Source organism: Musca autumnalis, unplaced genomic scaffold, assembly GCF_047663935.1.
Source record: "Musca autumnalis isolate F117 unplaced genomic scaffold, ASM4766393v1 scaffold_5, whole genome shotgun sequence".
Classification (NCBI taxonomy): domain Eukaryota; kingdom Metazoa; phylum Arthropoda; class Insecta; order Diptera; family Muscidae; genus Musca; species Musca autumnalis.
The window spans coordinates 33,439,934-33,454,730 of NW_027412088.1; the positions used below are offsets into that span (position 1 = coordinate 33,439,934).

The following is a 14,797-nucleotide window of genomic DNA, read 5'->3' on the forward strand; positions in this document are numbered from 1 at the left end:
GAACCGGGGGGACTGGCTGTCATATTGTCCACTGAAATAATTAATCTTCGTTGAGCGTCGTTATCATCGTTTAATAAATATAATAAATTTATCCGTCTTCTGAAGAAGTTAATGACATGGAATTACTTTTAGCAAAAAAAAAAAAATTATCAAAATATTTATTATTTGCGGGAAAGTTGTGGGCTATGATGAGGAAGGAGGCTTAATGGATGGCAATTTTGATGGGATTAATTGCTGAGGTGTCATATGTACTTGAAAAACCTTTTTAGGCTACGGAGGTGAACAATTATGTGTTAATGGTTAATGGTAATAGTGGGAGCAATGGAATATCTCAGTACGCCCTCTTAAGTGGAAGGTTGACATCTGGTGTTTTTCACAAATCCATTTCCCAAAAGAAGGCCTACCTTGTATTTAGAAAATTGGTATGTACTACATTAATCCTTTCAGTGTCAAAATTAACATCTGCCCATGTAAAAACATTGCCAAATGTCGAATATATTCGACAAATGGACTTGGAGGCTTAAAACAAGATTTTGACCACATATTTTTGGGTCGAGTCCAATTGTGGTCAAATTTGTCAAAATTGAATGCGAGAAGCACAATTCGGTTTGCAAACAAATAAAAGCATGCTACATAATCGAGGATTGGCTAATATGGTAGGCTAGGGAACAATTGTTCCTAACAAATACAGAATGAATACGCTTTGTATGCAAGTAAACCTAACCCTTTTCCTTAATTTTATTACACCAGGGATATTTTAAGTTAATAGCTCGGATAAGTATGCCATAAAACATTATGTAGGTAGGTACACACATTAACTTCAAAACTTCATTTAATATGACCTTTATTTTTTGGTTGTTCGTAACTTTGGTTGATAGCTAGGAAGAAGGATTGAATTTTTGTTTCACATATTGCGTGTCCCTAGAGAGGAATTTTCATTCACATTTGCGTGTTGTCACGTTGAATTACAAACAAACTTCTATGTTTTGCATAAACATCAAGTCCTTGTACAACAATTATACCGTTAGCCTAAAAATACGAAACCATATGGAATGAACTCCATTGACAATAGCTGCGATGAAAATGTGTCCATTGAGTCGAATAAGATTGTTTGAATCGGATTCAATATCCTAACTTTTCTGAGTTAGTTGTTTTCAACCCTCATCCGGCAAGCAAGTTAAGACCTTACCTAAATTCTTAGGCTTATATAAGCATCCACGGCGCCCAACCATTGAGACTATATTAAAACTTCGTAATCCGTACTTACAATTATATTTTCTGGGAATGTGACTTTTGAAGACATACCTGTAAGGAAAGGAAAGAAAAACAATATTTACCCACATAGTTCCAATTTTTGTTAGGGAAGATATATAATTGTCTTAAGGAAAATAATTGTGCCTCCTACAGAGAGTCTATACACTTTCTCACCATCAGAATTGTGCCTCCTCATTGAAATAATGGTTTTATACCTCACATATGTTAAGACCACGCCTGCTTAAGACAATGAAGTGCATCTAACCAAGTCCGTCCGTTTGTCCGTCTGTCTGTCTTTTGGCCGGCATCGTGTTAACCGATGACTCTCAAAGAGAGTAACCGATTTGATCCAAATTTAACACCCAAAGAGCGTAACCCATTTGATTCAAATTTTGTATATCGCAACTTTTCTTCCAAACGGACCTCTCTCACAAAGGTTCAACAAAAATTAATGAATTTCTTGTTGGAGTCGAGTGATGACTTTTTGCAAGTGAAAAAGGAAAGCCGAAGATTCGAAACCACACAACCACCATTATGTGACCGGTTTTGCCGTTGGCAGCAGCTTATCAAACATATCGGCTGTGGAGTAGTGGCTTCTCTGTCATCGAACTGTTTTTCATTCAAATGCAATTTGTTTTTGATGACAGGGAACCCACTCCACAGCCGATATGTCTGATGAGCCGTTACCAACGCCGAAGCAGGTCAAATGATGGTGGTTGTGTGGGTTCGAATGTTCGACTTTCTTATTTCATTTGCAAAAAGCCATCAGTCACTAAGCTTGACTCCAACGATAAATCAATTAAAATTAATATTAAAAATGATCTTAATCCTAAAAATTAATGAAGTCCAGTTTAAGGGCTGTTCGTTGTAGTTTTGGATTTTTTAACAAAGTTTATCCTTGTGATACTGACCGTAACTTTGGAAATCGTATTATTTCTTTTAAACGTACACTCTCGCTCAACTGAATACGTTTGAAAATGGTTCTTTGTATATGTTAAGGTCTCTTCAGATGTGTTTGAATTACAATTCCATACTATATATTTTTTGAGAGTCCTATACAATGCCAACATTCACAAAATAAATCATTTTCCGAAAATATCACTGTTATAATAAAAATGGTGGTGTAATGGTATCCACACCCGCCTAGCACGCTGAAGGTCGTGGGTTCGATTCCCCTGCAAAACAACATCAAACAATTTTCAACGGTGGCAAAATACCCCTCAGTAATGATGGCGACATTTCTTGAGTATTTCATCCATGTAAAATTTCTCTACAAAAATTGTGTCTTAGACACGCCGTTCGGACTCGGCGATAAACTGTAAATCCCATATCATTGAGCTAATATGAATCGGAGTGCACTCATTGATATGAGAGAAGTCTCCCTTGTCCCATCTGGGATGTTTGTGGAACAATTATATTATTATAATAAAAATGTACCAAACATGTGCTCTATTTGTTGGCTCATCTGAATAGGTTTGAATCAAATTTTCCCCAGTTTTTTTTTGCTTCAATTTAGTAAAATGGAACATTCCGGTAAATTCTGCAAAAAGTTTGACCCGCCGTATTTGGTACGTGGGTTCAAATCTCAACCTGGAAAAGTTACCAAGAACTTTCATATAAAATCAAGAAATATTCCAACAAAGACTTTTTATAATCCTGCTTTAAATGGCTGTTTGATTTCGAAGGACCCCTTCTGCGCTTCTGAACTTGTCTGACAACAAATACCAAGTGTTATCCATAATATTAGGGTCGATAAAGTACAAAGGTCCCTGAAAATATTTGGTATTTTGGCTTAAGTTTCATTATTTAACTAAACTTGCAGCATATATTTGAGTATTATAATGCTCATAACTCCACCTCAGTTGACCACATGTATCACAAATGCTCGAAAATCGGCATGGAAGAATGCCTCTTCGACGATAAATAACGTAGAAAACTGTGCCCCTGCTTTAAAAGTAAGAGTGGGAGTGGACATGTTCGGAATGTTTCGATGTTTCTGTGGACCGATAGGGGAAGAGTGGAAGTTGAGGTGGGGGTTATCTCCCTCAACATCTATCCTTCTTTTACTACTGGTGATATTTCTTTCAAACTAAAATCAAACCGAAGATGATCTATGTTGGACAACTCCTTCAAATATCTCCTCCACAAGTTAAAATTGTTCATTTTAAAGGATATTCTAGGATCGTTTTTAAATTTTCACGGTAGGTCCTTTTGGTTTACACCAATATAATGTTTTTCGTGGGCAACTCCATACTTTCTGATATAATATCCCGAAAGGTTTAAAAACCCTGCCGGCACAAACTAAAATGCCGGGATGGTACGATAATTATTGAAAGGAGTGACTGACATCGGTCCAACCTATGCACATCGTAATGTTTCTCTCAAATGTTAAACAATTTCGAATATGGACTATTTTGGAGAACTTCTTCGGGTAACTCCCTCACAAAAATGCCTAATTTTCGCTTAAATTCTTTTACAGGATCGTTATGAAGATTTCACTGAAGGCAATCCTTAATCCAGTGATATAATTGCTTGGATTGTCAAGTTCATGCTTCCTGACATAATGACCCGAAAGCTCTAAAAAACTTACGGTGGCCAACTAATATGACTGATGATCACGATAACTTACGAATTAAATATCCCTCGTCCCAATACCTCTAAACAATCCTACGGTAAATTGGCTGGTTGGGCACTTCTAATGGAATGATGCATTATTGCAACCTTTGTTTATCGAAATATTTCCCTTAAACGTATATAAAGTTCAAAGATGAACTAATCGTATAACTTCATGAGCAAGTCCACGCTTCCAGACAGAATGGTCCATAATCTCTAAAAAATCCTATAGTGACCAAGTAAAATGACTGGCCGGTACGATAACCATCAAAAGGAAAAGGGTGGTCTAAGTCGGCACATTCACCCAACAAAAGTTTAACCCTTCTGCGTTAAAGTACAGTTTTAGGCCATTTCTCCGATCGTGTTGAAATTTTAATATCGAGTAGTCCTTGTGGCTACAAAAAGAATATTTCTTTCCAGCGGAAGCCAATATTTTTCGAGATGTGGGTTCAAAAGAGTTCCAATATGTAGGGCCACTCCTTCGTACACCTATCACACAGAAATGCAGCCAAGTCTTGGTTTTTACTAAAATATTGCTGTCAATAATTCCTTCGATAATGGTCCGGAAGTTAAAAAATATGTAATATAGGGAAGATTATGGATTTTATTCGTGTATACTGTGTGCATTGGATGTATCCGTTGAATAATTATGACAATTAGGTATCATAAACACCACCTTAACAACTCCTATTCAAATTCCTAATGTTTATACTCTCAGCATTTATGCTAACGAGGGTACATACACTTTTATACGGGCAAAATAATGGTTTTAGACCCCACCGAAATAATGGTTTTAGACCCCAAGTATGTTTGGACGAAATCCGTTTCAGACTACTTTGAGTCGATTTAGAAATATCCGTCTGGCTGGCTGGAGCGCACGATAAACCTTGAAGGGAATGAACCGATTTGGTCCAAATTTTGCACTTCGCAATATTTTGTCCAAACTTAGTTTAAGTTCGAAGATGAGCCATATCGGTCCAGTCCTTCAGGTACCACCCCCACAAAAGTTTTAAAATGTTCGGAAAAATTGTGCTCACCATAACTCTTGAATGGTGTAACCGATTTGGTCCATACTTTGTCCATCGTAAAATGTGTTCCAGACTTAGATAAGTTTTAATATGGACTCAATCGGTCCACTCCTTCGGGTACCTCCTACACAAAATTTCGGAAAAGTTCAGTTTAGGACCTGATCTCGAATCGTTTTCATTTTTGATTCACTGCCCTTCATACGACGGTACAAGTTTCATCAGGGACATTTCCATACTTCCTGAGAAAATAGCCTGAAAGTTGCAAAAAACCCCTATGACACCGAGTGAGGTGGTTGGAGCGCAAGATAACTCTCAAACGGATCTGCCGATTCGGTCCAAAATTTGGCTTTAGTAACATCTTGCCCAAACATAGTTTATGTTTGAAGATAAGCCATATCGGTCCACTCCTTCAGGTACCTCGCCCACAAAAGTTCTAAAATGTTCGGAAAAATTGTGCGGACGATAACTCTTGAAGGGAGTGACCGATGTAATCCATACTTTGCACATCCTAATATTAATATATCTACCAGACATAGAGCATTTTTGTCTACTCCTTGTGGTACATCGCACACAAAATTTCGGATAAGTTCACTTTAAGACCTGCTCTCGAATCACTTTGATTTTTGTTGAAGCGATTTGCAATCGCTACCTCCATTACGACGGTAAATGTTTTTTTTTCAGGGGCAAGTCCATATTTCTTAGGAAAACAGCCCGAAAGGTGTAAAAAATCTCTATGTCACCATATGTGGCTGTCGGAGAGTACGATAACTCTCGAACCGTTCAACCGATTTGGTCCAACATTTGGCCTTTAATCCACAACTTCCGGTACTTCCCCTAATATTTAAAAAATGTCTTTAAAATGCTAGGACGATATCACTTGAAAGGGGCAACCAATTTGGACCAAATTTTGGATCTCCCAGTATTTTCTTAAAATTTCGTTTAATTTCTAAAATGGCCCATATCCGTCCTCCCTAAGGGTACAACCCCCACAAAAGTTCAATATTGGTGTCTTAGTGTAGTTAATACCTAATCCACAATTTTGTCGGCAAGTTCAAATGTCCAAAAAGGGCCACAAAATTCTAAAGAGACCTTAAATACATTCGATATGTCCGTAGGTGAAAATTTCACCTCACATTGGCTGAGGGTTAGGCCGGGGCGATTTGAAAACCTTAATGGGCACTTCGCTTTTCTTATTCCTGGGATTGAACTGAACAAAAAAGTCCACTAGACCATAGGTCTACGGTGAAAATCGAGCCTCCCGATTTTGACTTTATGTTTTTTATCCACGTTTTTTAGACATTTTCGCATATAACAGCCAAAGCATCGCGATTTTCGATCCAACACAAGGACAAAACTTGTGGCCAAGACAGTAATAAAGAACTCTCTATATTCTCTCTACTATAATCGAATTTCTCATAATTTTCAAATATATAATGTTTTTTTTTTTTGTTTTGTTCAATATTTATTTTGAAAATTATGAGAAATTCAGTTATAGTTTTTTTATGGGGGTTTTCAGACTTAAACCACTATAAATTAGCCATTTGTTAACCGATTTAAAAAAATAATAACTTGTTCGAAAGATATTATTCACACCTTTAAAAGGAAGATGGATCAAAAGAAATCCGTTGTGAAAAAAGAAGATATGTCCGTTTAAATTTGAACATTTAAGAAACCCAGATTTTCACTACTTTTACCGTTATAAAAAAATAAAACGAAGTGACACAAACGAACTAAAGGCATTGTCGTTGTCCATGGATCCCAACACGATACAATTTTGCATCAGAACGCTTGAATATTTTTCTGGTCAACTTTTGTAGCACAGTGCCATTTATCGACATTTTTCAAAAAGTTTGCACCTTCTCAGGGCCAAAACTGCCTGGAGGAGCGTTCCAATGCTTTTGCGATGTATTAGGGAGTTCCTAATTACTGTCTTGGCTACAATTTTTGTCTTTGTGTTGGATCGAAAATATCAATGGTTTGGCTGTTATATGCCAAAATGTCTAAAAAAGGTGAATAAAAAACTTCAAGTCAAAATCGGGAGGCTCGATTTTCACCGTAGACCTATGCTCTAGTGGACTTTTTGCTCAGTTCAATCCTAGGAATCAGAAACGTGAAGGGCCCATTAAGGTTTTTTTCCTTCCATACAAATCGCCCCGGCCTACTGAGGGTATATATCTGCTGGCTAAGCCGACTGACACATTTTTACTTGTTATCGAATTATGTACTTCGCTCAAACTTACATCGGATAACTTCTTCGCTTACCTCTCGAACAAAAGTTCACACATTTTGAAAAGAGTTTAGTTCATGTTTTTCGAGAGCAAGTTTATGCTTCCTGAAAAAATGGTATATAATCTCAAAAAAATTCTATAACCATCGAAAGGCTTGACTATCAATCTTCGATCAAGGTCCATCCATACAAATAGTTCAACAATTTTGCCATTAAATCCAGTTTTAGGGCACCGTGGTGCAATGGTATGCACGCCCGCCTTGCACGCAGAAGGTCGGTGGTTCGATTCCCCGGCCAGGCAACATCAAACATTTTTCAACGGTGGCAAAATACCCCTCAGTAATGTTGGCGACATTTCCTGAGTATTTCAGCCTTGAAAAACTTCTCCACAAGTGGTGTCTTAAGACACGCCGTTCGGACTCGGCGATAAACAGTAGGTCCCATATCATTGAGCTAAACATGAATCGGGGTGCACTCATTGATATGAGAGAAGTCTCCCTTGTCCCGTATGGGATGTTGTGGAACAATGTTTTTTTTTTTTTTGTCAGTTCGTTTTGAAAAACATTACTCTCTGTAATAGAGGGTAATAAATGAAGTTGAGCCATTGGGGGAATACTCCAACTCAAGCAATCCAAGGAAACCAAAAACCTCAATTTGAAAAAGTGTCCGATTTCACTCAGAAATCCCCATATATATTTTTATCCACATGTTGATACGTCCAAAAAGGGCCAACAAATCTGGAAATCCTCTAATATAGAATTATTGTGGATTTTGGTTGCATAGCCGGTATTCAATTCGATATTGTCAATAGATGAATGTTTTAATTCATATAGGTTTTGGGGTATATCTCTCGGCAAACCTACGAGAATCCTACCCATGTCCATATTCCATATTTAATGTGTTTCCCATAAAAAATTGTTATTCCCTGCCACTAGAAATAATTAAATCGAAATTGAATTGAAATTGTACCATAAATACATACATCTTCTATCTGTATGTAGTTTCATAATTTAGATTACTTTCGTTCTTTTGACATCTCATTTGAATTGTTGTCTGTTATTTTGTAATAACAACAATGACAAGCAAACAACAACAACAAATAATAACACTATCAACAAACTCCAGAGAGCATTCATTATCTCCAACAACAATAGAAGAAATTGAATGTATGAAACACAAGAATTGGGTTACAAATCAACAATCTATGGAATAACAACAACAATAATAACAGCTTTTCATTATGTCAAATGAATTTGTAATGATAAAGTAAAGAGTTGAAAGATGAAAAGATGGGTGGGTGTGTGAGGTAAAGGGTTGGCAGGCGGCAGATTGTTAGCAGTAATCCAAAAACAATCAACATTCTATTCAAAAACTATTTTTCATTATTAAAAAAAACATTAATATGCATAATGCCAAAGACGACTACGACTAGCGAACGTCACCCATCACCCTCTTTGACATTTCTTACAATGATTTCCTAAATCCTTAAATTTTAATGTGGCTTTAATTTTCTTAAAACTGAGTAGGCCACTTGGTTAAATCGTACAACTGAAACCGCCAAACTTTGCCCTCCAATTATATCAATGAAATTTTGTTGCCTTTTCATGGCAACTTCAAGTTTTTCACTTTTCTTTTCATTGTTTTCTTCTCTGGGTGTCATAATTTTGTGGAGTTTTTGTAGACACGTTTGCTTGTTGTTTTAAACTTCTTAGTGTCGTTATCGTGATTTTTTTTTTCAAAAAACAAGAAGTTAACTATAAATTTGATTGTTGAAAAAGTTCTCAAATAATAATCATAAATAGGCGAATGAAATTGGAGTTGTTGAAAGGAACAGCCTTCTTCTTCGATTTCATGACATGTCAAAACCAACTGACGTTCAAAAAGGCCTAGAGGGAGCAGGAGAAGTAAACATTCGTTGCTTTGTAATTCAGTCAACACATAAAACAGAAACCTTGTTAGGAGTGGAGTAAAATAAGCTAAACACAAATTGTATGTTACAATAAATTCACAATGTTGGGCAAAATATAAACAAATCGAAATTCAGAAATATGACAGACATGCCTAATACACGACGTACAAAAATTATTCACCTTCCTTTTTGATGGTGGGTTCTAAAATATTCTTTAAAAATCCACGTTTATTGGTCTGATGGTGGGTGAAAAAATATTCTTTAAAAAATCCACGTTTAATGGTATGTTGGTGGGTGAAAAAATATTCTTTAAAAAATCCACGTTTATTGGTCTGATGGTGGGTGAAAAAATATTCTATAAAAAATCCACGTTTATTGGTCTGATGGTGGGTGAAAAAATATTCTTTAAAAAATCCAGGTTTATTGGTCTGAAGGTGGGTGAAAAAATATTTTTTAAAAAATCCACGTTTATTGGTCTGAAGGTGGGTGAAAAAATATTTTTTAAAAAATCCACGTTTTTTTGGTCTGATAGTGGGTGAAAAAATATTCTTTAAAAAATCCACGTTTATTGGTCTGATGGTGGGTGAAAAAATATTCTTTAAAAAATCCACGTTTATTGGTCTGAAGGTGGGTGAAAAAATATTTTTTAAAAAATCCACGTTTATTGGTCTGAAGGTGGGTGAAAAAATATTTTTTAAAAAATCCACGTTTTTTTGGTCTGATAGTGGGTGAAAAAATATTCTTTAAAAAATCCACGTTTATTGGTCTGATGGTGGGTGAAAAAATAATCTTTAAAAAATCTACGTTTATTGGTCTGATGGTGGGTGAAAAAATAATCTTTAAAAAATCCACGTTTATTGGTCTGATGGTGGGTGAAAAAATATTTTTTAAAAAATCCACGTTTATTGGTCTGATGGTGGGTGAAAAAATATTCTTTAAAAAATCCACGTTTATTGGTCTGAAGGTGGGTGAAAAAATATTTTTTAAAAAATCCACGTTTATTGGTCTGATGGTGGGTGAAAAAATATTTTTTAAAAAATCCACGTTTTTTTGGTCTGATAGTGGGTGAAAAAATATTCTTTAAAAAATCCACGTTTTTTTGGTCTGATAGTGGGTGAAAAAATATTCTTTAAAAAATCCACGTTTATTGGTCTGATGGTGGGTGAAAAAATATTCTTTAAAAAATCCACGTTTATTGGTCTGAAGGTGGGTGAAAAAATATTCTTTAAAAAATCCACGTTCATTGGTCTGAAGGTGGGTGAAAAAATATTCTTTAAAAAATCCACGTTTATTGGTCTGATGGTGGGTGAAAAAATAATCTTTAAAAAATCCACGTTTATTGGTCTGATGGTGGGTGAAAAAATATTCTTTAAAAAATCCACGTTTATTGGTCTGATGGTGGGTGAAAAAATAATCTTTAAAAAATCCACGTTTATTGGTCTGATGGTGGGTGAAAAAATATTCTTTAAAAAGTCCACGTTTATTGGTCTGATGGTGGGTGAAAAAATATTCTTTAAAAAATCCACGTTTATTGGTCTGATGGTGGGTGAAAAATATTCTTTAAAATATCCACGTTTATTGGTCTGAAGGTGGGTGAAAAAATATTCTTTAAAAAATCCACGTTTATTGGTCTGAAGGTGGGTGAAAAAATATTCTATAAAAAATCCACGTTTATTGGTCTGATGGTGGGTGAAAAAATATTCTTTAAAAAATCCACGTTTATTGGTCTGATGGTGGGTGAAAAAATAATCTTTAAAAAATCCACGTTTATTGGTCTGATGGTGGGTGAAAAAATATTCTTTAAAAAATCCACGTTTATTGTTGTGATGGTGGGTGAAAAAATATTCTTTAAAAAAATCCACGTTTATTGTTGTGATGGTGGGTGAAAAAATATTCTTTAAAAAATCCACGTTTATTGTTGTGATGGTGGGTGAAAAAATATTCTTTAAAAAATCCACGTTTATTGTTGTGATGGTGGGTGAAAAAATATTCTTTAAAAAATCCACGTTTATTGTTGTGATGGTGGGTGAAAAAATATTCTTTAAAAAATCCACGTTTATTGTTGTGATGGTGGGTGAAAAAATATTCTTTAAAAAATCCACGTTTATTGTTGTGATGGTGGGTGAAAAAATATTCTTTAAAAAATCCACGTTTATTGTTGTGATGGTGGGTGAAAAAATATTCTTTAAAAAATCCACGTTTATTGGTCTGATGGTGGGTGAAAAAATATTCTTTAAAAAAACCACGTTTATTGGTCTGAAGGTTGTTGAAACAGTATTCTTTAAAAAATCCACGTTTATTGTTGTGATGGTGGGTGAAAAAATATTCTTTAAAAAATCCACGTTTATTGTTGTGATGGTGGGTGAAAAAATATTCTTTAAAAAATCCACGTTTATTGTTGTGATGGTGGGTGAAAAAATATTCTTTAAAAAATCCACGTTAATTGGTCTGATGGTGGGTGAAAAAATATTCTTTAAAAAATCCACGTTAATTGGTCTGATGGTGGTTGAAAAAGTATTCTTTAAAAAATCCACGTTTATTGGTCTGATGGTGGGTGAAAAAATATTCTTTAAAAAATCCACGTTTATTGGTCTGAAGGTTGTTGAAACAGTATTCTTTAAAAAATCCACGTTTATTGTTGTGATGGTGGGTGAAAAAATATTCTTTAAAAAATCCACGTTTATTTTTGTGATGGTGGGTGAAATAATATTCTTTAAAAAATCCACGTTTATTGTTGTGATGGTGGGTGAAAAATATTCTTTAAAAAATCCACGTTTATTGTTGTGATGGTGGGTGAAAAAATATTCTTTAAAAAATCCACGTTTATTGTTGTGATGGTGGGTGAAAAAATATTCTTTAAAAAATCCACGTTTATTGTTGTGATGGTGGGTGAAAAAATATTCTTTAAAAAATCCACGTTTATTGTTGTGATGGTGGGTGAAAAAATATTCTTTAAAAAATCCACGTTTATTGTTGTGATGGTGGGTGAAAAAATATTCTTTAAAAAATCCACGTTTATTGTTGTGATGGTGGGTGAAAAAATATTCTTTAAAAAATCCACGTTTATTGTTGTGATGGTGGGTGAAAAAATATTCTTTAAAAAATCCACGTTTATTGTTGTGATGGTGAGTGAACAAATATTCTTTAAAAAATCCACGTTTATTGTTGTGATGGTGAGTGAACAAATATTCTTTAAAAAATCCACGTTTATTGGTCTGATGGTGGGTGAAAAAATATTCTTTAAAAAATCCCCGTTTATTGGTCTGATGGTGGATGAACAAATATTCTTTAAAAAATCCCCGTTTATTGGTCTGATGGTGGATGAAAAAATATTCTTTAAAAAATCCACGTTTATTGGTCTGATGGTGGGTGAAAAAATATTCTTTAAAAAATCCACGTTTATTGGTCTGATGGTGGGTGAAAAAATATTCTTTAAAATATCCACGTTTATTGGTCTGATGGTGGGTGAAAAAATATTCTTTAAAAAATCCACGTTTATTGGTCTGATGGTGGGTGAAAAAATATTCTTTAAAAAATCCACGTTTATTGGTCTGATGGTGGGTGAAAAAATATTCTTTAAAAAATCCACGTTTATTGGTCTGATGGTGGGTGAAAAAATATTCTTTAAAAAATCCACGTTTATTGGTCTGATGGTGGGTGAAAAAATATTCTTTAAAAAATCCACGTTTATTGGTCTGATGGTGGGTGAAAAAATATTCTTTAAAAAATCCACGTTTATTGGTCTGATGGTGGGTGAAAAAATATTCTTTAAAAAATCCACGTTTATTGGTCTGATGGTGGGTGAAAAAATATTCTTTAAAAAATCCACGTTTATTGGTCTGATGGTGGGTGAAAAAATATTCTTTAAAAAATCCACGTTTATTGGTCTGATGGTGGGTGAAAAAATATTCTTTAAAAAATCCACGTTTATTGGTCTGATGGTGGGTGAAAAAATATTCTTTAAAAAATCCACGTTTATTGGTCTGATGGTGGGTGAAAAAATATTCTTTAAAAAATCCACGTTTATTGGTCTGATGGTGGGTGAAAAAATATTCTTTAAAAAATCCACGTTTATTGGTCTGATGGTGGGTGAAAAAATATTCTTTAAAAAATCCACGTTTATTGGTCTGATGGTGGGTGAAAAAATATTCTTTAAAAAATCCACGTTTATTGGTCTGATGGTGGGTGAAAAAATATTCTTTAAAAAATCCACGTTTATTGGTCTGATGGTGGGTGAAAAAATATTCTTTAAAAAATCCACGTTTATTGGTCTGATGGTGGGTGAAAAAATATTCTTTAAAAAATCCACGTTTATTGTTGTGATGGTGGGTGAAAAAATATTCCTTAAAAAATCCCCGTTTATTGGTCTGATGGAGGGTGAAAAAATATTCTTTAAAAAATCCACGTTTATTGTTGTGATGGTGGGTGAAAAAATATTCTTTCAAAAATCCGCGTTTATTGGTCTGATGGTGCGCGGAAAAATATTCTTTACAAAATCCACGTTTATTGGTCTGATGGTGGGTGGGTGTAAAAATATTCTGTCCTATCACAGGTCACAATAATTACGGCACATCTTCTAGTTGCTACAACAAAATTCCACTTGAAGTAGGTTCATATTTCGTCCATTCAATGCCATTTAAAGTGGTTAATTTCAATGAACTTTTATCGCGGCAATAAATCGTTATCGGTTACAACAAATCTAAGCTCTCAAAACAGAACTTATTACATGTGTTTACAACAATGGCTACATACAGAGGCAATTTACAGAGGCAATTTACAAACATATGTATGTAATTTGACATTTATATGGAGCCCTTGTATTAGTATTTTAAATATATAACCTTGACTGAATTCAGCGACAATGACCTTTCTACCCTAGTTTTCCCCCCGTCTGCCAATAAAACGGTATCATCCCAGCAAAACCGACATTTCTACATATGTTTCTATGGATGTCTGCTTTCGCCTATCTGTCTGTCTGTCTGACAGTAATTTGTCTATTTTAACTAGTTAACTGATTGTTTTTGTTACTGTAGCAGCAATCAAATGTTACAAATGTTGCTTTAATGGAATAGGAAATGACTTCATGACACGCACGCACCCATCTAACAGCGGAGAAGAAACCGTTTGTTTGAGTGAACATTCACCGACCGATGAGGCAAACATTTTCTACGGCATGCCAAGCAAAAGAAGCAGCAGAAGAAAGCAACTACAATAGCTGTAAAGAATCAAAAGTAGAAATTCCGTCATGCCATGTTACAAAGCTAAGCGGAGCTGATGTTTTAGAAATTACTAATAGAAACATCAGTGCAGAGAATAGAAAATTAAAAGAAAGGGAGAGAGATGAGAAAATGTAAACATTTTAAGACGCAAATTTAACGTATAAAAATAGTAAGATGGCCAAAAAACTTCTATTGAATTGGAGGATAGTACCTCAAAACATGATGCCAATTCGTTTGACTTCAGAAAATCGCTCGATCATGAGATTTCTCCAGACGTGCATGGGTGGGGATAGCCTGCACAAGCTTGTTGCAGGAATGCTTAAACTTTAGCACGAAGGCGGAAAGGGTCTATACAGGCACCCTTTCCTCCAAAAGGGTCTATAGAAGCACCCTTTCCTCCAAGAAAGGGTCTATAGAAGAACCCTTTCTTTTAGAAAGGGTCTATAGCACCAACCTTTCTTTCAGATACGGTCTAAGAAGCACAATTTCATTCAGAAAGGGTCTATAGAAGCAATCTGTATTTCAGAAAGAGTCTATAGAAGCACTC

General features: G+C 34.9%; 1 protein-coding gene across 2 annotated transcripts in view; it reads right to left on the minus strand.

Moving 5' to 3' along the window:
* The window catches only part of egl (Egl_like_exo domain-containing protein), a 127,217-nt gene that overhangs the window by 46,218 nt on the left and 66,202 nt on the right, over positions 1 to 14,797 (minus strand). The gene's annotated exons all lie outside the window — the stretch shown is intronic.